General features: G+C 43.3%; 1 protein-coding gene across 4 annotated transcripts in view; it reads left to right on the top strand.

The window, feature by feature from the left end:
- The window catches only part of LOC118388428 (prickle-like protein 2), a 112,341-nt gene that overhangs the window by 50,810 nt on the left and 33,767 nt on the right, over window positions 1-27,764 (top strand). The window contains exons 3-4 of one of the 4 annotated variants that reach the window (XM_035777507.2): window positions 14-118; window positions 342-436. The exons of 2 other annotated variants lie outside the window; for them this stretch is intronic. The gene's annotated coding sequence lies outside the window, so the exon portion shown is untranslated. Of the gene's footprint in view, window positions 1-13; window positions 119-227; window positions 437-27,764 lie in introns of those variants that run through there. One more of the 4 variants, XM_052526747.1, reaches the window with a different exon arrangement.

Here is a 27,764-nt window from a genome sequence, read left to right on the forward strand (position 1 = left end):
CTCTTTTCCCTAGCTTTCCACTGTGGCAATCTGACCTCCATGCTAACTGGGGGTCCTGGCTAAGGAGCCTGCCTGCTCAGCTCCTAGCTTGGTGATCATCCCTGATCACATTCCTCTGGTGAGCAGCTCTTTCCCTCTCTCTGTCCCTCCTTCTCTCACTCCATGCACCCGTATGGTTGATCCACTGGTTGCAGTCTAGTGCAATCTTCCCCTTCAGATCAGCAACACACTCAAGGCAATCATCTCCATGTCAGTCTCTCTCTCTCACCCTTCTCTCCTGGTTGCTCATCTGAGAGAGGAACAGACTTTTTCAATTACATAAACGTTGAAAGTGTTTTCAGGCTATCGTGCTGCAGTGATTATCCTCTGAGAGCCTCTGTCGTTTAACTGCATGATCCCCAGTCCCTGCACTGCTCAGCCAGCTGGAGGGGAAGTGGTGAGTAACTTTTACATATTAATTCAACTCTGTAGCAAACATGCCATTTCACACACACACAAACTGACAGCCATGGAATCTCTGCCTGGATACACTTATGTAAGTTTCCTAGCTTTTCTCTCTGTTATGTCCAATTTAGTGATTGACTGACTTGTGCTTCTTTAGGCAAATGTGTACACAACTGGTATTTTAGGTTATTTGGAAATACATTTCTGTGTCTCTATAAGCCTTTTGTTGTCGTGAGATTTTGTGGGATTCAGATTTTGTGTGTGTGTGTGTTAGTAATGTGTGAAAGGCTTGTGACATTTGTGATGTCAACATCTTTTGAAGCATGTCCTTCCGTTCTCTTAGGCTCTGTAGAGCCTGCCAGGTAAGGTGTTGGGAGTGGGTAGCTTTATCTTTGGAGTGAGAGATGGAAAATAGTCAAAGGGTGAGTACAGTAAAAAGAGGGAGACAGAAAAAAGAAGGAAACAGCGGGAAGAAAGAGGGAGAGAGAAGGGAAAAGGCTGTGTAAAAGCAGTCTCCTGTCATCTCAGCTGTTGTGATTTAAGTGGACTGACAGCACACATCTCCCTGCATCTCACAGCTGTGTGACATACCTTCCTCTTTTATTTTTAACTCCACTTATATGGGACTATAGCAGGGACAGGGGGCATACTATTGTCTCAGCAACAAGGTGTGTGAGTGTATTAGGGTTGTGCGTTAAGGTTGTGTGTAGTTGGTGTTGAATATCATTGTAGTCTAGGCATTTATATCAAAGGCTTTTGGTGTGTGTTATGCTTCAAATCATGTCAGATATGACAAGTTAAAGTACAGTTTATATCTGAGCTATACACTGCTGGGTTTGCCGTCTTTATTGTCCGTGTGAGTGTCTATAAATCGCGAGGTACATTCCACATAGATGTGCCTGCACTCAATGTTTATGGCCCCCGGGTGTGAGTGGCTGGCACAGGCCTAGTAGGGAGAAGAATAGGGTTTGACACATAACAGGCTGTGGCTTCCTGAACACGCCCTTTCTGTCCCTAAAATGGCCTCCATGTTGACTGATTTAGAGGCAGTGGTTAAACCAGGAAAATAGAACAGATATTTTGATTGAAAGTGGTATCAACAGGGGCAGATGTAAAACTGTCAGCTAGATAAGAATCTTGGAAAGTTAATCCCATTTTGGGTTCCAACTGGCCATTTGAACCTTTACTTAGAGCTACACACTGAAGGCTAGTGCTGACTGCATCAATCCACACAGACCCAGGACAAACAGCCTCCTTTCAATACAATACCCCCAGGAAGAGGACTCTGCTGAGCGCAGAGGAGGGGAAGATTAAAGGAGGGAGAGAGAGTGAAAGACAATGGGCTGGATGGATGTGGTGTGTTGATCTTTAGAGGCTCTCCAGGTGGTAGGTGTGCCCATTGATTTAAAGAGTGGGTGTGCTGCCAGCCCCATTTTCTGCTCTAATGCTGTTTACTGATCAATGTCCTGGGCACAACTCGCCACGAGCCAAACCAGCGGGCAGATTTAATCTTGAATCATATTTAATCTCAGACACTTTGGTTTAATGCTGCCAATCAGGGTAGCCTAGTGGTTAGAGCGTTGGACTAGTAACCGAAAGGTAGCAAGTTCGAATCCCCGAGCTGACAAGGTACAAATCTGTCGTTCTGCCCCTGAACAGGCAGTTAACCAACTGTTCCTAGGCCGTCATTGAAAATAAGAATTTGGTCTTAACTGACTTGCCTAGTAAAATAAAGGTAAAATTAAAAATCCATCTTTAGTCTGTTACTGTTGTAGCTCCTCCTGTTCTAGTATAACAACGTAACCAAATATAACACCAGTCAACTGTCCACTGACAAGAGTTTGAACAAGGGCGACATGAGCGACATTGATATGGAAACAGAGCCGGGAACCCCTCAGTGAGCTCACAATGCAGACTGCCTCTGTAGTGATGTCACAGTGTAGGCCGACAGCTTGTAACTGGGGAAAATAGAGAAGCGTGCGCCAACATCAACATGAACAAATTCATTCCATCTATACATGGAATTTCAAATAATTGCATCTGAGTGACATTTAGTATGTTTATATTACACATGTCCAACATAATTTTTATTAGATTTTCTTTGTGTGCTAAGCCAACCGTATCTTTGTCTCCAGTGTTAGGCTCGACACCCACCACACTTGAATCTGCCAGAGAGCCAAGAAAGCGGGTTGACTAACCAGCCTGCCACTCAGTACTTCCAAGCCTGCCATCTGATAGCACAGGCCAGGAAGGTGACTGCACTCTGGACCTGTCTGTCAAACACAAGGCCTTCCTTCAACAACTCTAGAGGGGAGAGAGGATAAAGCAGCCTGAATTTGATTTGAGAGGGTGGAAGAGGGGGAGTGAGGGAGAGATAAATGTAGAGGGGGGAGACAAGGGAGGTGCTGAAAGAGAGGGATAAGAGTGAGGTGCAGAGAGAGGGCTGAGTGAGGGGGGAGAAAGAAGGGATACTGAAACGATGAGGCCAGATTGAGGGGAAAGGAGTGGAGACAGAAGGAAAAGTGAGAGAGAAAGAAGAGGGATAAAGAGAGTGAGACCCTCTATGTGCCAGCCAAACCACTGCTCTCCTCTCTCATCTCTCTGTCATGGATCTAACCAGAACACATTTTTCTATTCCCTCTACTCACCCAGTCCTCTCATTTTCAGATTGTTTCCTCGCTAAACCAGACTATGTTTCATAGAATTAAACACATTATCATAAAATCTCATGGAAATCATGTCAAATCCAACTAGCTCGAATGACATTACAATAGGGCTTTCTCTGCTGGCTTCTTTTATACAGAATAGTCTTAGCAGATTTCCCCCTAGGGGAATGTAAATGTGAGATAGTTGGCTTAGAACGCAAGACCTTCATCCCCTCTACTTCTACCTTGTTGACTGAAACTTTTTTATAGTTGTGCTGACAGAGATGAAACTGAAATCTGCCAGTGCTGCCTTTTCTACAGAGGATGGTCACGTCAGTCTATTGTGACTTGGATAGACTGTTAGTTGATAGACTGCATTGCTCACGCATATGCAGGCACGCACAGACTCACTCACTCAAAAACTCACGCATTGCCGCACACACCCACAAAGGATCTCTCTTTGTCTGAGCTATAGTGTAGATAATCAGTCATTGAAGAAGCCTTAGATGATGCAGATATTTAACTATCTCCATCAGCCATCTCTTTACATTCTGGTGAAAGTGGTTTGTAAATCGTTAAATTGGTAAGGTCTTACTCCTAACCGTGGGTTCATTACACATGAAAGGCTATATTGGAGTTTCATTGGAGAGAGAGCAGCCTCAGATCTCTCTGCTTGAGTTAATGAAAAGATGAGAGACACAGCTGAGCCATTGTGCTAAAGCTCTGTTAATTGGGCTTAACTCCCAAACAATTTCTTTGTGTTTCCTTCATGTTTGCTTAGGGGACAGAATACTAGTTGCCAAGCACACCACTCCTAACGCTCACCAGTTTACACTGGAAAGTAGACTACATGAACAGTTTGGTGGTTATGATTCTGCTCCTAGAATATTTCAAGCATCTGCATTTCCTATTTCTGTCTTGATTCCACACAGATTGGCCTATAACCTGTAACGACTGGATGATGGGTGCTCATTTTTCAGACTGACAGGCCTGCTTTAGAAGAGTGCTTTGGGCAAATGAGTCCTGGGGTCATGTGTTAATGTTGTTGTGTCATATGTCAGGTCACATTGAGCAAATCCCAAAGGCATGGCGTATATCTTCCTTTCCCTATCTGGCCTGGGGCATGGTGGTGGTTAGCTAGCTAGAGCTGTGGGACTGCGGAGATGCAATCCAAGTTTACAAAATAATTGTCAGTGTGACCAGTGTCAGAAAGAGAGAACCACTTGGTTTCAGTCGGGAACACATGTGTAAAGAAGTTGTATTTTCTGTCTTCAGAGAATGTAAAGGAGTTCTATTAATTTTCTCCCATTGGCTTAGTTGTCTGACAACACGCATCAGACGTGGCTGTTTTAAAGGTTTCTATATAGCACACACCACATGCCAAAGAGCAGTGGGTCAGGGCTCTGTTGAGAGGAGGGAGGAAAATGGCATGCCATGAAGTCAGAAGTCCCGTTAAGTGGGGCTTGCTTCTTTACCAGAAGGTCAAATTGCGATCAGCCACGCCACAACACACTTTATGACAGCACTGTGGAGTAGCAACCCCTGGGCATTTAACTCTGCTGCTACGGATCCTGGGAAGTTGCATCTGTCTCTTAGGAGAAGCATCATCACAGCAGACCCAGGCTCGTTACGGTCATTATACTTTCTCCTTTTATCTCCTGTTTATAATGTCAAGCTTCCCTAAGTTAAATACAGGACCAGAGGGACTAATGATGTTCATCTACAGCGACTGAGCCCTAATTGGACAGAATGCCATCCATATGTTATTGCAGGTAGTGGTGGTCGCCAACCCTGTGGTCCTAAAGCTCACAGGCAGGGCTCTGGGGGGAGGGCAAAGGTGTGGGTGGGAGGCAGGGTTTTTATGAGACGGTTGGTTTATATGGCGGCAGAACTTGGGGCTCTGTAGACACCCAGGTCTCTGTGCACTGACTGCATTGCAGATGGCTTCAGTGTGCAACGTAAGGTGTGTGTGTGTGTGTGTGTGTGTGTGTGTGTGTGTGTGTGTGTGTGTGTGTGTGTGTGTGTGTGTGTGTGTGTGTGTGTGTGTGTGTGTGTGTGTGTGTGTGTGTGTGTGTGTGTGTGTGTGTGTGTGTGTGTGTATACATACATACATACATACATACATACATACATACATACATACATACATACATACATACATACATACATATATATATTTATTTATTATTGGAAATGTGTGTGTGTATGTGTTAAAAAAGTTTGAAATATCCAATAAATGTCGTTCCACTTCATGATTGTGTCCCACTTGTTGTTGATTCTTCACAAAAAAATACAGTTTTACATCTTCATGTTTGAAGCCTGAAATGTGGCAAAAGGTCGCAAAGTTCAAGGGGGCCGAATACTTTCGCAAGGCACTGTATATATAAAGGAAAGCACAGACTTCAGAGTGCCACCCACCAGGTGCTGTTGATGCTCATTGTGCTCCCCACCCCTCTCCCACGTGCCACCCACAGGACCCATGAGGCTGTGGACGTCACCAGGTGCCAATGATACCACCCTCAGGCTTCCAATACACACACACACACACTGAAAATGCATCAGTGAATCCCCATATTTCCCAATTGTCACGCGATGCTCACAGAGGACAGATGAGGCAAGCAGAGTGCAGAGGGCACCCACTGGCACGGAGAGCAGCAGGAGGAGGAGGAAAGGGGGAGTGCTGGAGTGAAAACAGCCTGACAGGTTGAAGGTTATTGGGTTACCAGAGAGGAGGAACGGTGGTGGGAGCTAGGAGAGGCATTTAGAGACAGAAAGAGGGATAGGAGGTTGTTAGTCAGTTGCACAACTGAATGCATTCAACCAAAATGTGTCTTCCATATTTAACCCAACCCCCCTGAATCAGGATGGTGTGGGACGCTGCCTTAACATCCATGTCATCGGCACCCAGGAAGCAGTTGTTGGGGGTTAACTGCCTTGCTCAAGGGCAGAAGAACAGATTTGTACACCTTGCTCTGGGATTCAAACCAGCGACCTTTCGGTTACTGACCCAACACCTAACCTAACCGCTAGTCTACCTTCCGTCCCCACAGCCAAAAGACCGGATAGATAGGAGGGAAGTAACTACATTAATAAAGGGGAGAAATAGGGAGTTTAGTATGAGAGGGAGAAGACAGAAAGAGGGACAAAGATTTAGGGAGGGAGGTAAGTAGAAAAGGAGAGAGAGAGAGTGGGAGTGAGGAACGCTGCCAAGATGTCCCATGGGTGATAAATGAGGCCATAATGATGTATCTGTGCTCGTCTCCCTCTGGCTGGAGAAAACTGCAGCCTTGGCACAGAGCAGGCCTCGCTCTATCATGCCATGGAGAAACACACACAGCTCTCATCTGCATAAAGTGTGCTCTGATTCTCTCCATATATACAGGGTGAGTCCTACCTGGCCCTGGCAGGGTGGGTTACTTTGCGCATGCTATTGTTCAGTGTGACAGGGCTAGGGTTGCAAAGGGAGGGTATTTTACTGGAAACTTTCAAAGTTTACCAGTAAACTACCAGAAGTCTGGTATCTTTCAAGGATTTTATGTAATCTATCACAAAACATCTAGTGTACCTTGGATTATCACAGGTGTATGTAATTATCTCTGGCTTTATCGCATGTAAAATATATAAAATAATTAAATAAGATTTTAAAATAAAAAATGGAATGAAAAAGCTGTATAACATGATCAACTAATTGAATACCTTTGGTGTTTAATATGAGGGTTTCAGCATGAATATCCTTTATATTGTTTTTGCTATGTCTATGTATTTGTAGTCAATGTTTTGGTGTCAAACTGGTGGCATTTGTGAAAAAAAGTCATTAGTTGGACGAGTTGCAGAAGTAATTGAAAATAATGTAATTCTTGATTAGATATTTTTTCATTAATTGGCTATTTTCTCTAGAACCAGATCTACTGAACTAATGGACAATGAATACTTTTATATAAATACATTTTTTTAAAAGCTGAAATATAACTTTTTAGGTGACCTGACAGAATTCACATCAAAATTTGAGTTATAGATTTGTCATTCTTATTGAAAGCAAGTCTAAGAAGCTGTAGATCTATTCTATGTGCACTATTTCTATGCTTCCCGTGCTAAAGTTTTTTGCTTCTTTTACTTTGTTTTCTAAGCCCGCTTCAAACAGCTGAAAATACAATATTTTTTCTTATGGAAAATGTATTTCACAGCGGTTTAGATGGTTCAATGATTCTCTACACTATACTTGCTTGTTTTGTCACATAAACTGAAATTAGGAGAACTATTAGAATTTTACCAGGAAATGGCAGAACAATTTCAGAGTGGTGCATCTTTAAAAGTTATTCAAGTATAAATTACCAAATCCAATGATGGATTGCCATATATTTTCTATTAATTACCGAATTTACTGACGATTCCGGTAACTTTGGTAAATTACCGGTACCTTTGCAACCCCAGACAGGGCTGTGATGTCGAAGGCAGTGTGGTTCTCTCAAAGGGGAGGATGGAAGAGAACACATGTCAATAACTCTCTGGAGGAAACAACGGGGGGGGGGTCTTCTGTGGCTTGTTGTGGCACTTTCTCACTGAGATGTTATTCTGTTAGTCCTCAAGATGTGTAACAGTGAATCTTAAGTGTGCAAAAAACGTTAGTAAGGCATTTTTGTAAGATGACAGTGAAATAACAACAGTGTGTATGGGAGAGAGGGATTGAGAAAGAGAGAGAGAAAGAGAGGGATTGAGAGGGAGAGGGAAGAAATAAAGAGAAAAGAAGCAGGATCATTTTTTTAAAGACCAGATGTTAGATAATATCATGAAAGATGAAGAGACACAGAGTCAGCAGCGTTCTATGAGATTAAAGCATGAAAACCTCACGCAGCAGCCAAAGCAAACCTTTCTCCTGCACCTGAGGTGTGGCTGTTTTGCTAGTGAAGGTGTAACCCTTAGTGTCAACACCTAGCCCCAGAAATAGAACCCTCCTGTGAATTCCATATGCCAGTGTCAATCAGTACGGTTTGGGCCAGGGTGTGTGTGATGGGATGGGGGGAGTGTTTGTTAATTAAGTGGTCTGTCTGGACCCGGGTCCCCGAGGCCCACACAGCACTGACGTGTTGGGAGACATGGCCCTCTGCCTTCCTTAGGAGGAGGAGCTGCAGGAGGTGTGTGTGTGTGGCTGCTGTTACATGGGATCTGTCTCTTAGCCTGCACGTGTCACTTGATTGACACAAAGCGTCTCTGTCTTCATACTTCCTGTTGTTGTGCCTTTCCTTTAACATAATCTCATTCTGTCATCTATTCCATAGAAGGCCTGAACATGTTTGAGTCAGAGGAACTTTTATAGTGGTTGTGTAGTGCTATTTGGGGTGTTCATTAGATTTGTCCTGATGTTCTTTTATTTAATTTTTTGTGTGTACTTGTTTGACGTTTTACTGCATTGTTAGGAGCTAGTAACAAGCATTTCGCTGCACCCGCTATAACATCTGCTAAACAGTGTACGTGGAAAATACATTTTTGATTTGATTTGATTGAGAGGGAGGAGAGGTTAGGTTTGCAGTGACTGTGTGGACCGAGGCTTTCTCATATTCATCCCAGTGGAAAAGGGGAGGGGAGAATCTTTCACTGGAAAGTAGCACAAGGATAATGTGTGTGTGTGCATATGTGTGTTTACAGTACATATATGTATACATGTGCATTCAGATATAGGATCTTAAGTTCATCACTCTTTTGCTGAGAATTTTTCTACACAGAAGGAAATGCAAACTTGTAATGTATTAGATGTTTAAAAAGGCTTCTAAAGTTTGTAATTTCCACTTTAAAATTTCAAACTTGATTTGCCATAACAACTGTATCAGCCCCTACAAAAAATGTCCATTAGTTATAATCCACATAATAATTCACATGTTTTGTTGCTGCAGGATTATTTTCCTGCTGCAGCAAACTTGCTCAAATTAAGATCCTACATACATTAGTGAGGAGTGTGCAGTGTTGGTCTGAGTTTTCCCAGTGTGCCACTAATGTAAAGACCATATGGAGCAGGCAGTCCAGGCCATGCCCACTCCTACATGACTAGCTGGTGCACGATTCAAGATCTCTCTCACCCTGCCACCTCATCAACCACCTAGCCACCCACCCTCCATGCCACTGCACCCCTCTAAGAGATATACGGGAGGGACTCAGGGTATAAAGTGGTCCTCACCCAGAATGCTAACCACTCTTGGCATATAGTTGTAAACACACATACATTACATGCATAAGGCATTCCCATAGGCTTCCCTGTTCCCTGTAGGGCACCTGCATATGAGTTTGTTCCTGCTGAGGAATGACCTAATTTCCCCGTATGCACCAGAGATCACTAAAGCAACCCCCAGTATGTGACTTCCCCTGACCTTCATCCATCTGAAGCCCATAGGAGCAGACCTGTTATAGTATGGATACACTCAGAAACACTCTACTTTCAAGTTATTTGAGTTATTTTGTTCTGATAGTACAGTGTGGCTAAAACAGTTTTACTCTAACTTGCCATGTTTAGCGATGGCAAGTTAGTAAATCTATGTGACTGTGCGAGGGATCCAGTACTGTAGATTGACTATGTGTTCTTTGGTAGCATGTTCAATATGGGTCTGTGTTCAAATATCTCTAGGGAGTGTCTCTAGCCCAGCCCAGCCAGCCCTGTGTAGCCGAGGCCCAGCAGAACCAGGCTATGACCTGCCTTATCGTGATGGAGGTTGTAGTGGTGATGGCGGTACACTCATAGAAAAGAAAGGTGCCATCTAGAAACAGAAAGGGTTCTTCAGCTGTCCCCATAGGAGAACCCTTTAACGAACCCCTTTTGGTTCCATGTAGAACCCTTTTGGATTCCATGTAGAACCCTTTCCACAGAGGGTACTACATGGAACCCAAAATAGTTCTACCTGGAACCAAAAAGGGTACTACGTGGAACCAAACAGGGTTATCCTATGGGGACAGCCGCAGAACCCTTTTCTAAGAGTGTAGAGATGATGGGGGTATATGTGCTTTGACTCACCATGAAGTAGACCAGGGATAGGCAACTTTGATGGGGGTGGGGACCACAAGAAATCTGAAGTCATCATGAGGGTTCACAGTACCCACAGCCACACAGAGCTGCCCTGGCCTTTTGGGGGCTCTATTCACTGCATCGATACAGTGTATTTGACAATAAAACATAAATATATATTTTATACTATTCTAACTCTCAACAGTAAGTTGAGACCCTGACTGAGTTCCTACAAAAGGGGGCTACATGGTCACCCATTGCCCGTCCCTGAAGTAGAGCAACACAAACAAACTCCAGCCTGGTGAACTCAGCCTTTAGCATTCAGCAGTCTCTCTCTCACTCTCCATTTCCCCTCTCCTCTCCACTTCGGGGACAAGGAAAATGGTTTCATGAAGTCATTTCCAGAAGTCTGTGATCCGTCTCTCCTCCTAATTGTTTTCCCAAATCCTGAGTGGGCGGGGTTTAGGACAGAAGGGTGGAATGCAGGGGAAGGTTATTACACACTTGAACCTCTGTCTTTAGCCCAACATGTTGCTACGTTACACAGAGTGCCAGATCGGTCTAAGATACTGGCTGGGTAATGGAGGGTGCATACAGTGTGTGGTTGATGTATGTTTCTGTGTGTTGAGAGGGAGAAAAAAACAAACGAGAGAGATGTAGGGAAAGTGGGAAGCATATAGAAACCAAGAAAGAGACTGACATAAAGTGAAAGAAACAGTGCATACCGTAGAAAAAGAGAGATGGACCAAGAAAGAAAGAAGCGAGAGATGGCTGGCATTGTAAAGGTCAATGTTTGTGTGACCGCGTTAAGAACTGGTGAGGCTGAGGATAATTATAATGTGTCTGAGCTCAACACACCTCCACAGTCCACACACTCGTGGGAAGACTGCCTGTCCATCAAACACTAGAGGGTCCAGTATGAAATAAATAACAGGGCAGAGTATACACACACACAGACAAAAATGCACATACAGTACACAGCAGATGCATGTACACACATTAATTACAACCCCAATCCCTCGTCTTCTCACTAAAGCAATTCCACCATAATTTGCCACATATTTGCTCATATTTCCACACTTGATGTGTTTGTTATATTGCAGTATAATATCCTGTCTATGTTCCTATTCTTTATATTTAGAATTCTCAATCAGTCTCATAACTTAAAGTATCTTTGATCTGAACTTCCCAACCGGAGTATTAAAAGCCTATTAGTGAATAGTGCTGAAACTGTTGTTTTTGGGAGGTGTGTGTGTGTATGTGTGTGTGTGTGTGTGTGTACATGTGTCTGAGCAGTGAGTGTGGCCTTGCTCGCCCCTGCGGTATTGTTTTGCTGGACTTGCTAAGCATTTATGAGGTAATTGAGGTTGGCTGGAGCTGCAGCGCTAGTGATAAGGCCTGTCTCCAGACCCATTATTAATGTTCCACGCTTCACTGGGGCTCCAGAGGGGCCCATAGACCTGCAAGCAGCCTAATTGGAAGAACTGGATCTGTTTAGGGAGAATTCTGATGACTTTCAAGTGTGTGTGTGTGTGTGTGTGTGTGTGTGTGTGTGTGTGTGTGTGTGTGTGTGTGTGTGTGTGTGTGTGTGTGTGTGTGTGTGTGTGTGTGTGTGTGTGTGTGTGTGTGTGTGTGTGTGTGTGTGTGTGTGTGTGTGTGTGTGTGTCTACTTAGTGTGCTGCATGTGTGTGTGTTTGCCAGATTGAGCCCCATTATTTGATCTCTTACTGTATGTTGTATTTGGGAAAAACACATTACACAGCTGAACAACACCCCTGGAAACTCTCACAGCCTGAAAAACATAAAATAGGGAAGCTGCCAATATCATTACTTAAAATCTTCCTAATGTTGTATTGCAAATTGCATTTATTTAAAACTTCCACATCAGCCAGCACTAAGAAATATGAGGTGGCATGAAGCTGTGAAGTAGTAACTGCCTTTCCTTTACATCGGGTCCCAGGGAGAGTCCACTGTTTGCTCTGGTTCAATGTTAGTGTGTGGGGAAAAATAGCTTTTCCTCTCCCCCATCTCTGACCCCATGGTGACTGTAGCCACGACGACCCTGTGGTGTCTGTCTGTGTCTGCGTCATAAAACAGCACGTAAAGAGAGGCCCTCCTTTGAATCTGGACAATTACCTCAATCTTGTCGCTCTCTGAAACACCCCTCTGCCGTTGTGGTAGTCGAAAAAAATCAACAGCGGGAGAGACTTCCTACACATTGGTTTAGATGTGTTTAGGTGTGTGTGTGTCGGGAGTGCGTGTCGGGAGGTAAAATACTTGTTTTGCCATGGAGATGGGGGGGCAATAGGGAGTGTGGGTTGGGTTTGGTTTTGAGTGTTGGTCTTTAAAATTCCTTCCTGCCTGACCTCTGATGTCATCGATGGACCCCCCCGCCCCCCACAGACAGCACTGCATGTGGCTGAAAATTGTTCCGCCCACAAACACGCAGAGAAAATAGAAAACACATTTATGCTATTAATGAACCGCTTCGACCGCAAAACCATCTTTCCCCTACACGCAAACACAGACAAATGTACCCAGTAACCTCTCTTTCTGTTTGTGAATCACTTCGTAAGCGGTTGGGGGAACCTTTTGGTGTGCCACAGCAAATAAACAATCATGTGCAACCAGCAGTACACAATGGCTGACCCCCCTAAGAGACAGCAATAGCACAGCGTGATTCTGTTTGGCTACAAGTCGATATGTTGAAAATGTGCCCCATCGAAAATGTGCCCCATCGGTCTTCCATTTGCAGGTGATTATGCCTGTCCCCAGTGTCATCGCTGTGTGGTTTCCTGCTGGTCTGAGGACAGGACTATTCCCTTCCTAATGAAGGACACTGAGCTGGAACCATGTTAATGTGATGCCTCGCCTTAAATCATGTTCCAAGCTTTGTCATGTTGTATAATCATCTGCTCTATTCTCTCTCTCTCCCTCTCTCACACACACACACACACACACACACACACACACACACACACACACACACACACACACACACACACACACACACACACACACACACACACACACATTACACAAACACCTCCCCCACATCTCACATAACCCAAATCTGTCACATTCCACATTAAACAAAGATGCTACAACATGGGTGTGTTTTGTATTATTGTATCACACAGCCAAAGCCCCCTCTTCTAAGTAAGAACAACAAAAAAACAGACACTACCATCCCTTTGGTGCTGCTGACTTTTTGTTCTCTACAGTTCATTGTAATGTTCTCAGTCCTTTCTCATCACATTTGTGTGGTGTGACATTGGTACAGTAAAAGCTGTCCCTGTCACGCTGCTGTGTATGTCCCTGTCACAGAGCGAGAGCCTTCAAATGGTAGGACAGGCAGGACACAGTGACAGTGGTGAGTCACTGCTGGGTGTTAATGTCACCTCCAGGCAATTAGCTGCCTCTCAGTGTGATACAGGGATCAGACAATGAAAGAGACACCGAATGAATCACCACTGAGACACAGAATGAATCACCACCTAATTACTCTCCCTTAGACCGTACCACACTGCATCGATCCTGTCACATTCTGATTCTTGCACTGTTTTATTAGACTGATTATGGGCTGTTTATCATAATTTCCCCATCTGAGACTAGTCCGTGGCCATTTGCTTGGTTGTTATGGTACATTATAGTTGATGAAGTGCTTTAGGTGGCCATATGTATTCAGCTGGATACATTCTGAGGTGGTGGAGGTGGAGAGCTTTTCTCAAGGACACAGCAGAAATACCTGACCTTGATGTGGGTGACAGGAAAGCCCAGCCCCTTAGTCTCATATCCACACTTCTGCTTTCTCTCCCTGTATTTTGTTCATTTTCTTTAACCCGCCAACGTCCCTATTCTATGGAGGACAACGTTTTTTTGTGTCTGTGCAATTCGTATGTACAATCAGCACAAAATAGTATCCGTGCGAAATAGTACACAAATGTATGCACTCAGTAATGTAAGTCGCTCTGGATAAGAATGTCTGCTAAATGACTCAAATGTAAATGTAGTTGATGCACAGTATGATGTATCTCTTTCCATCCCCCTACCCCTATAGCTGTGGGATAGGACTTTCTCTTTCTAAGCCCAGCCTACACCCGTCACCCAACAGTGACTGCCTCTCTGGGTGTGTGTTGTGCTGTAGTTATAGTATGTCCCTGACCTCTGGGCTGTTTGGCTGAACCGTGGACTGTGGTCTGGTCCCACCCACCACAGGGACACCAGATGTGGTGGGCCCACCTCAGGCCAACCAGTGGCTGGTAGGGTAGCTGGTAGGGTAGGTAGGAAATACGTTTCAACTTATGAGATCTACCAGTAAATGCTAACTAAGGCAACAATGTAAACCAGGTATTGAAAGGTTTGGTCCGGAGTCTTGGTTAGTAAGCTAATTGCAATGGGCAGTTCAGTCATCATCCTCTGTTTGAATGAACATTTCTAAAGGCTTTCCCCAAAAAACTTCCCAATTAAATGTTGATTACAAATTAGGCCTACCTGACATAATGATATCATGTTGGTTTGTATCAGTTGGGGGGGGCATTTGTTTTGCAAACTCTGCCAATACGTACTACACCAGCTCCAACTGGTGCCATGGGTGAATTTATTTGGCCCCCTAAGTCTTCTGAGCAAATTTTTTTAAACAATAAAAATAATAATTTTAAAAAGAAAAAACAAATGTTGTACATAAAATATTGTAAAAACCAGCACAAAGTGATTTTAACTTTGGAAAGCTGTTCCAAAGTATTGCCCCACATACAGTGGGGCAAAAAAGTATTTAGTCAGCCACCAATTGTGCAAGTTCTCCCACTTAAAAAGATGAGAGGCCTGTAATTCTCATCATAGGTACACTTCAACTATGACAGATAAAATGAGAAAAAAAATCCAGAAAATCGCATTATAGGATTTTTAATGAATTTATTTGCAAATTATGGTGGACAATAAGTATTTGGTCACCTACAAACAAGCAAGATTTCTGGCTCTCACAGACTTGTAACTTCTTCTTTAAGAGGCTCCTCTGTCCTTCACTCGTTACCTGTATTAATGGCACCTGTTTGAACTTGTTATCAGTATAAAAGACACCTGTCCACGACCTCAAACAGTCACACTCCAAACTCCACTATGGCCAAGACCAAAGAGCTGTCAAAGGACACCAGAAACAAAATTGTAGACTTGCACCAGGCTGGGAAGACTGCATCTGCAATAGGTAAGCAGTTTGGTTTGAAGAAATCAACTGTGGGAGCAATTATTAGGAAATGGAAGACATACAAGACCACTGATAATCTCCCTCGATCTGGGGCTCCACGCAAGATCTCACCCCGTAGGGTCAAAATGATCACAAGAACGGTGAGCAAAAATCCTAGAACCACACGGCAGGACCTAGTGAATGACCTGCAGAGAGCTGGGACCAAAGTAACAAAGCCTACCATAAGTAACACACTACGCCGCCGGGGACTCAAATCCTGCAGTGCCAGACGTGTCCCCCTGCTTAACTTCTTGCGTTGAGCAATCCCGTATCCGGGAGCGTAATCATAGCCTCAAGCTCATTACCATAACGCAACGTTAACTATTCATGAAAATCGCAAATGAAATTAAATAAATATATTGGCTCACAAGCGTAGCCTTTTGTTAACAACACTGTCATCTCAGATTTTAAAAATATGCTTTTCAACCATAGCTACACAAGCATTTGTGTAAGAGTATTGATAGCTAGCATAGCATTAAGCCTAGCATTCAGCAGGCAACATTTTCACAAAAACAAGAAAAGCATTCAAATAAAATAATTTACCTTTGAGGAACTGCGGATGTTTTCAATGAGGAGACTCTCAGTTAGATAGCAAATGTTCAGTTTTTCCAAAAAGACTATTTGTGTAGGAGAAATCGCTCCGTTTTGTAAATCACGTTTGACTAAGAAAGAAAAATGAAAATTCAGTCATTACAACGCCAAACTTTTTTCCAAATTAACTCCATAATATCGACAGAAACATGGCAAACGTTGTTTAGAATCAATCCTCAAGGTGTTTTTCACATATCTATTCGATGATAAGTCATTCGTGGCAGTTGGGTTTCTCCTCTGACGCAAATAGAAAAATACACGCAGCTGGAGATTACGCAATAATTGCAACGGAGGACACCAAGCGAGCACCTGGTAAAGTAGTCTCTTATGGTCAATCTTCCAATGATATGCCTACAAATATGTCACAATGCTGCAGACACCTTGGGGAAACGACAGAAATTGTAGGCTCATTCCTTGCGCACACAACCATATAAGGAGACATTGGAATACAGATCCTTCAAAATCTGGGGCATTTCCTGTTTGAAATTTCATCTTGGTTTTGCCTGTAGCATCAGTTCTGTGGCACTCACAGATAATATCTTTGCAGTTTTGGAAACGTCAGAGTTTTCTTTCCAAAGCTGTCAATTATATGCATAGTCAAGCATCTTTTCATGACAAAATATCTTGTTTAAAACGGGAACGTTTTTTTATCCATAAATTAAAAGAGCGCCCCCTATATCCAATAAGTTAAGCCAGTACATGTCCAAGCCCGTCTGAAGTTTGCTAGAGAGCATTTGGATGATCCAGAAGAAGATTGGGAGAATGTCATATGGTCAGATGAAACCAAAATATAACTTTTTGGTAAAAAACTTGTCGTGTTTGGAGGACAAAGAATGCTGAGTTGCATCCAAAGAACACCATACCTACTGTGAAGCATGGGGGTGGAAACATCATTCTTTGGGGCTGTTTTTCTGCAAAGGGACAAGGACAACTGATCCGTGTAGAGGAAAGAATGAATGGGGCCATGTATCGTGAGATTTTGAGTGAAAATCTCCTTCCATCAGCAAGGGCATTGAAGATGAAACGTGGCTGGGTCTTTCAGCATGACAATGATCCGTAAGAAGCATTTCAAGGTCCTGGAGTGGCCTAGCCAGTCTCCAGATCTCAACCCCATAGAACATCTTTGGAGGGAGTTGAAAGTCCGTATTGCCCAGCAACAGCCCCAAAACATCACTGCTCTAGAGGAGATCTGCATTTTAAAATGGAAATAGCTGTTGTATCATTCAGCCTACAGTAGCATCCAATGTGACGTGTTCAATTTAGGCCAACTGTCTGTTTTAAGCTTCAAGTTAATGTCATTGACTTCTTTGACTGCCTGTATGTGACACATTGAACTTGGCTTCCTATCATATACTGTAGGTTATCGTGACTTTTGATAATAGGTGCGTTTCTTAGGTCTGTCCATACAAATTGCCCTTGTAGTCCATAATGTCTACTTTGTCTGTGTTTTTTTATTTGCAATATGTACATGAACTCAGCAAAAAAAGAAACGTCCCTTTTTCAGGACCCTGTCTTTCAAAGTTAATTCGTAAAAATCCAAATAACTTTACCGATCTTCATTGTAAAGGTTTTAACCTCATAATCCGCCCCATCCCGCATGCGGTCGCGTTACTACAGCCTCAAGCTCATTACCATAACGCAACGTTAGCGATTTCTAAAAATCGCAAATGAAATGAAATAAATATGCCTGCTCTCAAGCTTATCCTTTTCTTAACAATCCTGTCGTCTCAGATTTTCAAAATATGCTTTAGAACCAGAGAAAATCAATAATTTGTGTAAGAGTGGTGATAGCTAGCTTAGCATTTAGCGTTAGCATTTAGCACGCAACATATTCACAAAAACCAGCAAAGGGATCAAATAAAATAATTTACCTTTGAAGAACTTCAGATGTTTCAATGAGGAGACTCTCAGTTACATAGCAGATGTCCAGTTTTTCCTGAAAGATTCTTGTGTAGGACACAACGTTCCGTTTTGTTACTATGCATTTGGCTACCGAAACTAACCGAAAATTCAGTCACCTACACGTCAAACTTTTTTCCGAATTAACTCCATAATATCGACTGAAACATGGAAAACGTTGTTTGAATCAATCCTCAAGGTGTTTTGTCATATATCTCTTCATTGAAATGCCGTCCCTGGAAGCCTGCATTCTTTTCTGATTCGGATGGAAAAATACTGGTAGCTGACTTTTGCGCACCAATTTCCACGCAGACACCGTGCGGGACACTTGGCAATTGTAGTCTCTTATGGTCAATCTTCCAATGATATGCCTACAAATACGTCACAATGCTGCAGACACCTTGGGGAAACGATAGAAAGTGTCCGTTCATTCCTGTCGCATTCACAGCCATATAAGGCGATCATGGAAAACGTAGCTTCAGAAATCCTGTTCATTTCCTGGGCACTCAAACATCTTGGTTCTGCCTGAAGCTTTTGTTCAACGGCACTCACAGTGAAAATCTTTGCAGTTCTGGAAACGTCAGAGTGTCTTCTTTCCAAAACTATCAATTCCAAGCATAGTCGAGCATCTTTTCGTGACAAAATATTGCGCTTAAAACGGGCACGTCTTTTTATCCAAAAATGAAATAATGCCCCTAGTGGACTAACAGGTTAAACACTGTTTCCCATGCTTGTTCAATGAACCATCAACAATTAATGAACATGCAGTGGTCCTTCTGTGGCTCAGTTGGTAGAGCATGGCGCTTGTAACGCCAGGGTAGTGGGTTCGATTCCCGGGACCACCCATACGTAGAATGTATGCACACATGACTGTAAGTCGCTTTGGATAAAAGCGTCAGCTAAATGGCATATATTATTATTATTATTATTATTATATTATGCACCTGTGGAATGGTCGTTAAACTTATCTATAGGGTAGGGGGAATTTTGGATGAAAAGCATGCCCAAATTAAACTGCCTGCTTCTCAGGCCCAGAAAATAGGATATGCATATATTGGCAGATTTGGATAGAAAACACTCCAAAGTTTCCAAAACTGTTAAAATCGTGTCTGTGTGTATAACAGAACTGATTTGGCAGGTGAAAACCTGAGAAAAATCCATCCAGAAAGTAGGATTATTTTGTTGTTGTAGTTTTCTATTCAATGCCATTACAGTATCCATTGATTTAGGACTCAAATTGCAGTTCCTATGCCTTCCACTAGATGTCAACAGTCTTTAGAATTTGGTTCAGGCTTGTATTCTGAAAAATTAGGGAGTAAGAGCAGTCTGAATGAGTGGACCCTGCAGTGTCACAGAGCGTTTTCATGAGCAATCCCGAGAGTGTGCCTTTCTTGTTTACCTTTTATATTGATGACGTTATTGTCCGGTTTAAATATTATTGATTATTTAGTCTAAAAACAACCTGTGAACTGAATATAAACATCGTTTGACATGTTTCTATGAACTTTACGGATACAATTTGGATTTTTTTGTCTTCCTGTTGTGACTGTGTTTGAGCCTGTGGATTACTGAAGAAAGCGTGCGAACAAAACTGAGGTTTTTGGATATAAATAGAGACTTTATCAAACAAAACAAACATTTATTGAGTAAATGAATGTCTACTGAGTGTAACCATGTGAAGATCATCAAAGGTAAGGGGTTAATTTTATCTCTATTTCTGACTTTTGTGACTCTTCTACTTGGCTGGTTACTGTTTGTAATGATTTGTCTGCTGGGCGATGTTCTCAAATAATCGTAAGGTATGCTTTCGCCGTAAAGCATTTTTGAAATCTGACACCGTGGTTGGATTCACAAGAACATAATCTTTAAACCTATGTAAAATACTTGTATGTTTTCTGAATTTTTATAATGAGTATTTCTGTATTTGAATTTGGCGCTCTGCAATTTCACTGGATGTTGGCCAGGTGGCGTCCCACATACACTAGTGAGATTTAAGACACTAACATCTTACAGATGGTAGGCAAATAAGGTCACAGTTATGAAGACTTAGGACACCAAAGAGGCCTTTCTACTGACTCTGAAAAACACCAAAAGAAAGATGCCCAGGGTCCCTGCTCATCTGCGTGAACGTGCCTTAGGCATGCTGTAAGGAGGCATGAGGACTACAGATGTGGCTAGGGCATTAAATTGCCATGTCTGTACTGTGAGACGCCTAAGACAGGGAGACAGGACGGACAGCTGATCGTCCTTGCAGTAGCAGACCACATGTTAACAACACCTGCACAGGATCGGTACAGCCGAACATCATACTTGCGCGACAGGTACAGGATGGCAACAACAACTCCCCAGTTACTCCAAGAATGTACAATCCCTCCATCAGTGCTCAGACTGTCCACAATGGGCTAAGAGAGGCTGGACTGAGGGCTTGTAGGCCTATTGTAAGGCAGATCCACACCAGACATCACCGGCAACAACGTCGCCTATGGGCACAAACCCACCGTCGCTGGACTAGACAGGACTGGCAAAAAGTGCTCTTCACTGACGAGTTGCAGTTTTGTCTCACCAAGGGTGATTGATTCGCGTTTATCGTTGAAGGAATGAGCGTTACACTGAGCCCTGTACTCTGGATTGGGATCGAGGTGGAAGTCCATCATGGTCTGGGGCGGTGTGTCACAGCATCATCGGACTGAGCTTGTTGTCATTGCAGGCAATCTCAACGCGGTGTGTTACAGGGAAGACATCCTCCTTCCTCATGTGGCACCCTTCCTGCAGGCTCATCCTGACATGACCCTCCAGCATGACAATGCCACCAGCCATACTGGTTGTTTTGTGCTGAGTTTGTGAGCACATGGAGGGCTTCCCCAAGTTTAAGAGATGTGTTTGTGGTTCGACACAGGATCTATAAAGTTTACACAGCTTGCCAGCCAAGGGGGTGCCACATTTCACCCCTCTGCTCTAAAACGGTAATTTGCAGCTGAGAATGCTGGGAGTGTGAAGGGGCTTGTTTTGGAATTTCTGCTTGGTTGGTTTCTCTGTACAAAAGGGAAAATAAATCAACTTAAATATGGGTTGTATTTCCAATGGTGTTTGTTCTTCACTGGTTGCCCTTTTGTGGTAAGAGTTATCACACATCTCACTGCTGTGATGGCACACTGGTAATTCACCCAATAGATATGGGAGTTTATCAAAATTGGGGTTGTTTTCAAATTCTTTGGGTCTGTATAATCTGAGGTAAATATGTGTCTCTAATATGGTCACACATTTGGCAGGAGGTTAGGAAGTGCAGCTCAGTTTTCACCTCATTTTGTGGGCAGTGTGCACATATTATACAGTCTTCTCTTGAGAGCTAGGTCTGCCTACGGCGGCCTTTCTCAATAGCAAGGCAATGCTCACTGAGTCCATACATAGTCAAAGCTTTCCTTAAGTTTGGGTCAGTCACGTTTTTTTTTGATAGGGAAGCTGAAAGGTCAAATATATTTAGGTTTACACCTTCACTATTGCAGTGAAACATTTTGTCCAGGAAGTTATCTGAAAAGGATTGAATTTGTTGTTACCTAATTGTTTTTTGTTAGGTTTCCACACTATTTTCCTTCCTTTCTTAATATTATTCAGTTCCTTTGGCTTTGATGCCTCATGATTGAGTATTGCTCTGTTCAAGTAGACCATGATTTTGCTGTGATCTGATAGGGGTGTCGGTGGGCTCACTATGAACGCTTTGAAAGACTCTGTTTTGAGGACAGTGATGAAGTAGTCTACAGTACTACTGCCAAGAGATGAGCTATAGGTGTACTTGCCGTAGGAGTCCCCTCGAAGCCTACCATTTACTATACCCAGCATGCGACAGAGCTGCAGGAGTTGTGACCTATTTTTGTTGATTATGTTGTTGTAGTTGTGCTTATTGGGGCATATAGAGGAGGGAATGCTGTCACCTTCAGGTAGGTGTGTGTCCCCTTGTGTGCTGAGGGTGTCAGGTTTTTGTCCAGTTCTGGCATTTAGGTCGCACAGACTAGTACATGTCCCTGGGTCTGGAAATGATTGATTTCCCCCTCCAGGATGGAGAAGCTGTCTATTATTATTATTATTATTATTATTATTATTATTATTATATATATATATATATATATTTTAAATGTTACATTTTATTTATGGAACAAATGTACCTAGGATAGGATAAGTAATCCTTCTCACCCCCCTTTAAGATTTAGATGCATTATTTTAAAGTGACTATTCTACTGGATGTCATAAGGTGAATGCACCAATTTGTAAGTCGCTCTGGATAAGAGCGTCTGCTAAATGACTTAAATGTAAATGTAATGTTATTTAACTAGGCAAAGTATGGGGATTCTAGTGTGGGGATATAGGTAGCACACAGGAGGACATTTTTCTCTGAGAATTTCTAACCAAATGTAAAATGTTCCTGTTTTGATTAATTTAATAGTGAGTTAGGTCTGCTATATACCAAATTAGCATACAACCTGAGTCCCTTCCCTGTTTCACACCTGGTAGTTTGGTGAATGGGACTACCAGCTCTCTTTAACCTAGAGGGCAACTAGTGGGTCCATCTCCTCTATACCATGTTTCTTGTAGGATGACCATGTCTGTATTTCTGATTTCTTTGAAGTCCAGGATCCTGCTCTTTAGGCCAAAGGCAGATGACCTCAGGCCTTGGATATTCCAGGATGAGATAGTGAAGGCGTTGCGGCCCATAAAGTGTCCAATAATGTTAGTCGTGTTGTTTGGCATCAGACCAGTAAGTGTAAGCAGAGCCTGCTGAGCATCTGGTACATGCCATTGGCTTGGGCTAGTATAAAAGTGGGGGTTGGGCCTGTTTGCCTGCTCACTGCCTGATCGTATGCGTGACTTTCATGTTGAGGCCCTCTTCATGGGAGTGGGGGGAACGGGGTGGGCACGAGCGGCATAGGTCTGATCTGAGGTGGCCTATATGGGGTGTGGGCATGGTTGGTTTGGGGGGGGGTATTGATTGGTTGGTATGTGGATGTGGTGCTGTGGTCTAGATGTAGGTAGGTCCGCTCGCTGTGGGTCCTCTATATGTAGGTCCGGGGAGGGTCCCGTAGGTCTGGGAGAGTGTCTTGCTGATCTGGGCGCGGTGTCTATTTATCTGTTGCTCCTGTGTGTGGTGTTGGGGCTGCAGTTGAGGGTGATGTCCTTTAGGGTGCTGGCGAAGGTGGGCACTGCTGCCTTGTATAGGTGGACCTGGTCGTAATGGCTGTTCTAGTCCAGATTGGAGTGGTGGGCCAGGTAAACATTTGGTTTTGAGGCACTGTCACAGGAAATACTTGTGTTTACCTGCTGTATGGTAGCAGGGTGGAAGTATTTTCATGGTAGCAGGGTGGAAGGGCGCGAAAGACAAAAGACACTACACGGTTGATAATTATAATAATTGAAATGCTAATCCTTCGCACATGAACGCTCACTCATTCTGGAACAATTTCAAACAATATATATATTTACTCTCAGTGTGTCGTCGTGATCTCTGTTGGAATAGTCCTTTCTGTTGGAAGTTAATCAGCCTGTCTTTCGTGGTTAGAATGGGTACTTCAGAGTCCCATTCAGAAATGTCCTTATAGAATAGATGTTTCGGTGGTTGTCGGTCCTCGCATTCACGGGTACATAATTTATAGCTGCAGAATAGTAATTTAGTATCGAAGAGTAGCTCTTATTCTGTTGGATCGATATTCTCCAATTTTAACCACGTGGTATGGTTAAGAATTCATAAACGTGGAATGCATGGTCTCTACTCAAACCTTAGCCCTCTCGGTAATCGAGGTAAGCTGGTCTCAAGGGAAATTCCCAAGGTGGGGGTTATATCCAGAACAGTAGGAAAGAGCTGTCCCATGACACTAGATCAATGTCTGTGCTCATGGGGCGGGCCTATGACTTAGTTAAACTCCAAAGGGAATTGGAGTTTCCTTCATTAAACAGTTTAAAATCACATTACATCATTTCACAAAGTTTCATCTTTAGTCATTCATTTTACACAACAATTAGATGCAAGCCTCACAACTGAGACCCTTGTATAAACAGAGTTATGGTAATGTGGCTGTATTGTCTCTCATGAGTTTCACAAACATTAAATGAAATGGACCGGTCCTAGCTGGATTCTCCCCCAACCGTGTACACATTCTCCAAAACATGGACAGACATTGTTCAGTTCTCAAGTTCTGTGATGCGGAAGAGTTTCCTTTGTTCTCCTGTGAAACTTTCTTTCTATACTGTCTGGTCATGAGGAGAGACTCCTCTAGGAATTTATGACCTGCATAACAGAGCCTGGGTCTATTGGGAAGATAGAGAGGTGGTGAGAGAGAGAGAGAGGAGGATGGTACTCGCTATCCCCAAAGAGGGCCACGTCATGACAGGACTATCGGGGTGGCTGACGTGGGGGGTGCTCAGAGGGGGTGGCATCCCCTGGGTTTGGGCTTCTTCACTATACTATACTTTGCTTACTTATGCTTAGAATATAACATTCAATAGGAGTAAACTTGCATCAACAGATTAAGGACATCTCAAATATTATTTTTGAGAAATATGTAATAATTTGCACATACTAAATGTGTCTCAGATGGCAGGGTTCAAGTGTTGTTCAAGCTTTTTGTGCAACACTCTGGTTTCTGCTATGTCATCATCTTTTCCAATTTGGGAGACATCTTATACTGCTTGTTTTTATTTTTAGAGTTATCTAACCATTTCTCGTGATCATCTGTCCATTTTCACATTTTTTTTAAGAGACTGAAGCTGCTCTCTCAGTTAATACTTTTCCCAGCCTATTCCAATGTATTTATTGGAAATGGTCAAGGAAATGGACGTCCTCCCCTATGTCCACATGAAAGACTAAAGGCTCTGCATTTTAGGAGAAATCAATAGAGTTTAAGGTGAGATGAAACAGAGGGCTGATCAGGTCCGTGGCCTTAGGGGACACAGAGAGACCAGGCTTGGTCAGGCCAGCCGAATACTAATATACCTCTGATCAAAGGGCAAATTAATGCCAGGTATATTATCAATTCAATTCAAATGGCTTTATTGGCATGGCAACCATATGTTTACATTGCCAAAGCAAGTGAAATAGATCATGAACAAAAGTGAAATAAAGAATAAAATATTAACAGTAAACATGACACACTTTGGAGGAATAGAGACAATTCAAATGTAATATTATGGCTATGTACAGTGTTAAAACGATGTGCAAATAGTTAAAGTACCAAAGGGAAAATAAATCAACATAAATATTGGTTGTATTTACAGTGGTGTTTGTTCTTCACTGGTTGACATATTATTCTGACAACACTGGTAATTCACCCAATAGATATGGGAGTTGATCATATTTTTTGTTGGTCTGTGTAATCTGAGGGAAATATGTGTCTCTAATATAGTCACACATTTGGCAGGAGGTTAGGAAGTGCAGCTCAGTTTCACCTCATTTTGTGGGCATTGTGTACATAGGCAGTCCTGGCTCTCAAGATAAGGCAGGCTACCTCAATAGCAAGGCTATGCTCACTGAGTCTGTACATAGTCCAAAGCTTTCTTCACGCTCTCCCTGGAGGTGTCGGCACAGCAGAGGGCCCTAGGGCCCACGGGAAGTCATCTTGACTGAGGGCGGTGATTTAGTGATGGCCAAGGGCTCTGCACTGTGAGACAGAGAGGAACTCTCATTGGTTGGTCCATGTCAGTAACCTCACCCCTCCAGCCCCTGTGTAGATTAATGGCCTCCCTCTAAAAGCAATAAGGGACATACAGAAGTCTTATGATGAGAAAACCAGAATGATCTGTCAATGGAAGGTTTCAATAATGTGATACACTCCATGGGGAAATGTATTCTAATTACTTGTAGCCAGCCAAATACCAACTCCTGGTGGCACCATGTCAGATGAATGACTTCTCTTCCACTGCTTTTTCTCTTCAATTCTCTCTCTCTTTCGCTTTCCCTCTCCCCCTCTCTCGCTCTTTCTCTTTCATTCCCTCTATCTCTCTCTCTCGCAGTCTCTCTCTCTCTCTCTCTCTCTCTCTCTCTCTCTCTCTCTCTCTCTCTCTCTCTCTCTCTCTCTCTCTCTCTCTCTCTCTCTCTCTCTCTCTCTCTCTCTCTCTCTCTCTCTCTCTCTCTCTCTCTCTCTCTCTCTCTCTCTCTCTCTCTCTCTCTCTCTCTCTCTCTCTCTCTCTCTCTCTCTCTCGCAGTCTCTCTCTCTCTCTCGCAGTCTCTCTCTCTCTCTCCCTCTCGCAGTCTGTTTTCTCTGACCTCCTCATCCTCTTTAAAGCTGGGTGGGCAGGCTGAGGGTCATTCAACTGGACCCCAGGCAGCGCTGTCTTCTGGCTGGCAGACCAGTAGCACTGCAGCCTGTATCATAGCAGCAGGCTTTACTCTGCCCACTAATACACTGGCCTACATACCAGAGCTGTGGCACCAAGCACATTTTTCTTAAATTCAATACAAGGATTAATTCAATTGGATTTGGAATTCAGGCTGATTTTCCCTTAATGTAAAAGGGGCTTTTTGAAATCAAACTGCCGTGTCCAATTCCAAACCATTAAATGTTCTTATTTTGTAGTTTAGCCCAAGCTCTTCTGGAAAAGCATTGCACAATAAGAAAACAAATGGTATGTGTAGTGAAGCTGATGGAAATGAGTAATAATCTCAGCTGGTCATGTATATGTGAGTGTGTTTCTGTATAAAGTAACTGGTGGGAGCTACAGATGCTAGGCATAGCAACAGAGGTGAGTAGGAAACATTTGCAGTAGTTAAACATTCCACCTGCAAGTAAATGGTCAACGAGTCCAACAAGTCAAAGGGCCTTTAGGGGATATCTACAGAGGGTTGAAGTCTTCAGAAGGAAAATCACTTTAACCCAAAACAGACCTCAACTGACATTCAGTTGCTAGGTTATATTTTTCTAATGATTGCACATATACACTGTGTAAAACTAGTGTGTAACTGAGAATGGGTGGAGCCTGAAACATTAGATTCATAACGTAGTCTTATGTCAAATGTGACAGCATTGCTATCTGATTTTCCTGGTCAATATTCCCACATCATACTGAACAGTCTATTTCTTGCCATTAATGTATGAGTTGCTATTTTAGAGAAACCCACACATGGATAGTTGGGAGTCAGAAATCGCAACTGAAAGCAGCTAAATCACAGCCCACCAGTCCTTCATAAATGTCAGCCTAGCTAAATGTCTGCTATTTTACATCTCAGTACATTCACACCCACAAAAAGTAAACTACGAAAAGTTAACTCAATATTGTACAGACATCTATCTATTTGTCTGTGCGCGCATGCGTGTTCTTTTGAGATTCCACAGTATCTGGCTTGGTGGCACAGTCCTTCCAGGCTGTGGATTAAAACGTTGGGTTCATTGACGATACACTCTCTCATCCTCCCCTACCCCTAGGCACTGTTACCAACCCCATCCCAAACCCACTATTCCTCCAGTCTCCCTCCTTCATCACAGGGGCTGCTTTGAGTAATCTCCATGCATAGTCACTGGCATTGTGCAGTGGAGGGATCTGGAGAGGGACTAGCAGGCAGTGGTCAAAAGCTGAAAGAGTACTACCCATATGTGGGTCACAGTGCTCTGTGGCTTCAGGAAGGCAGTGGGGCGTCTGCCGTGCAACCCAGGCTGGGCACACAGAGGACTATCTGTGCCTGGAGAAGCAAAGGAGTGCCGGCGCCTGCTGGGAGATAAACGCGCTGTGAAAAGTGTGCTAAGAGCGTGGAGGGGTGTGAAAGGGGCAGGACACAGGATATGCTTTAGAATAGCCGACCTTGCCTTCCCCCTCCACACACACATGGATGGTGCTGTTCGTAGTTCAAATAAGCAGGGGCGAATGGCAGGCCGGGATCATATAAACAGCCTTGTGCCTGGGTCATTTAGTTCTTCTCAGGGTGTTGCTCTCTCACTGATTTCTAATGGGCCAAAGTCTACACAAGGGGAAGTAATAG

Source organism: Oncorhynchus keta, chromosome 10 (genome assembly GCF_023373465.1).
Source record: "Oncorhynchus keta strain PuntledgeMale-10-30-2019 chromosome 10, Oket_V2, whole genome shotgun sequence".
NCBI classification, from domain to species: Eukaryota; Metazoa; Chordata; class Actinopteri; order Salmoniformes; family Salmonidae; genus Oncorhynchus; species Oncorhynchus keta.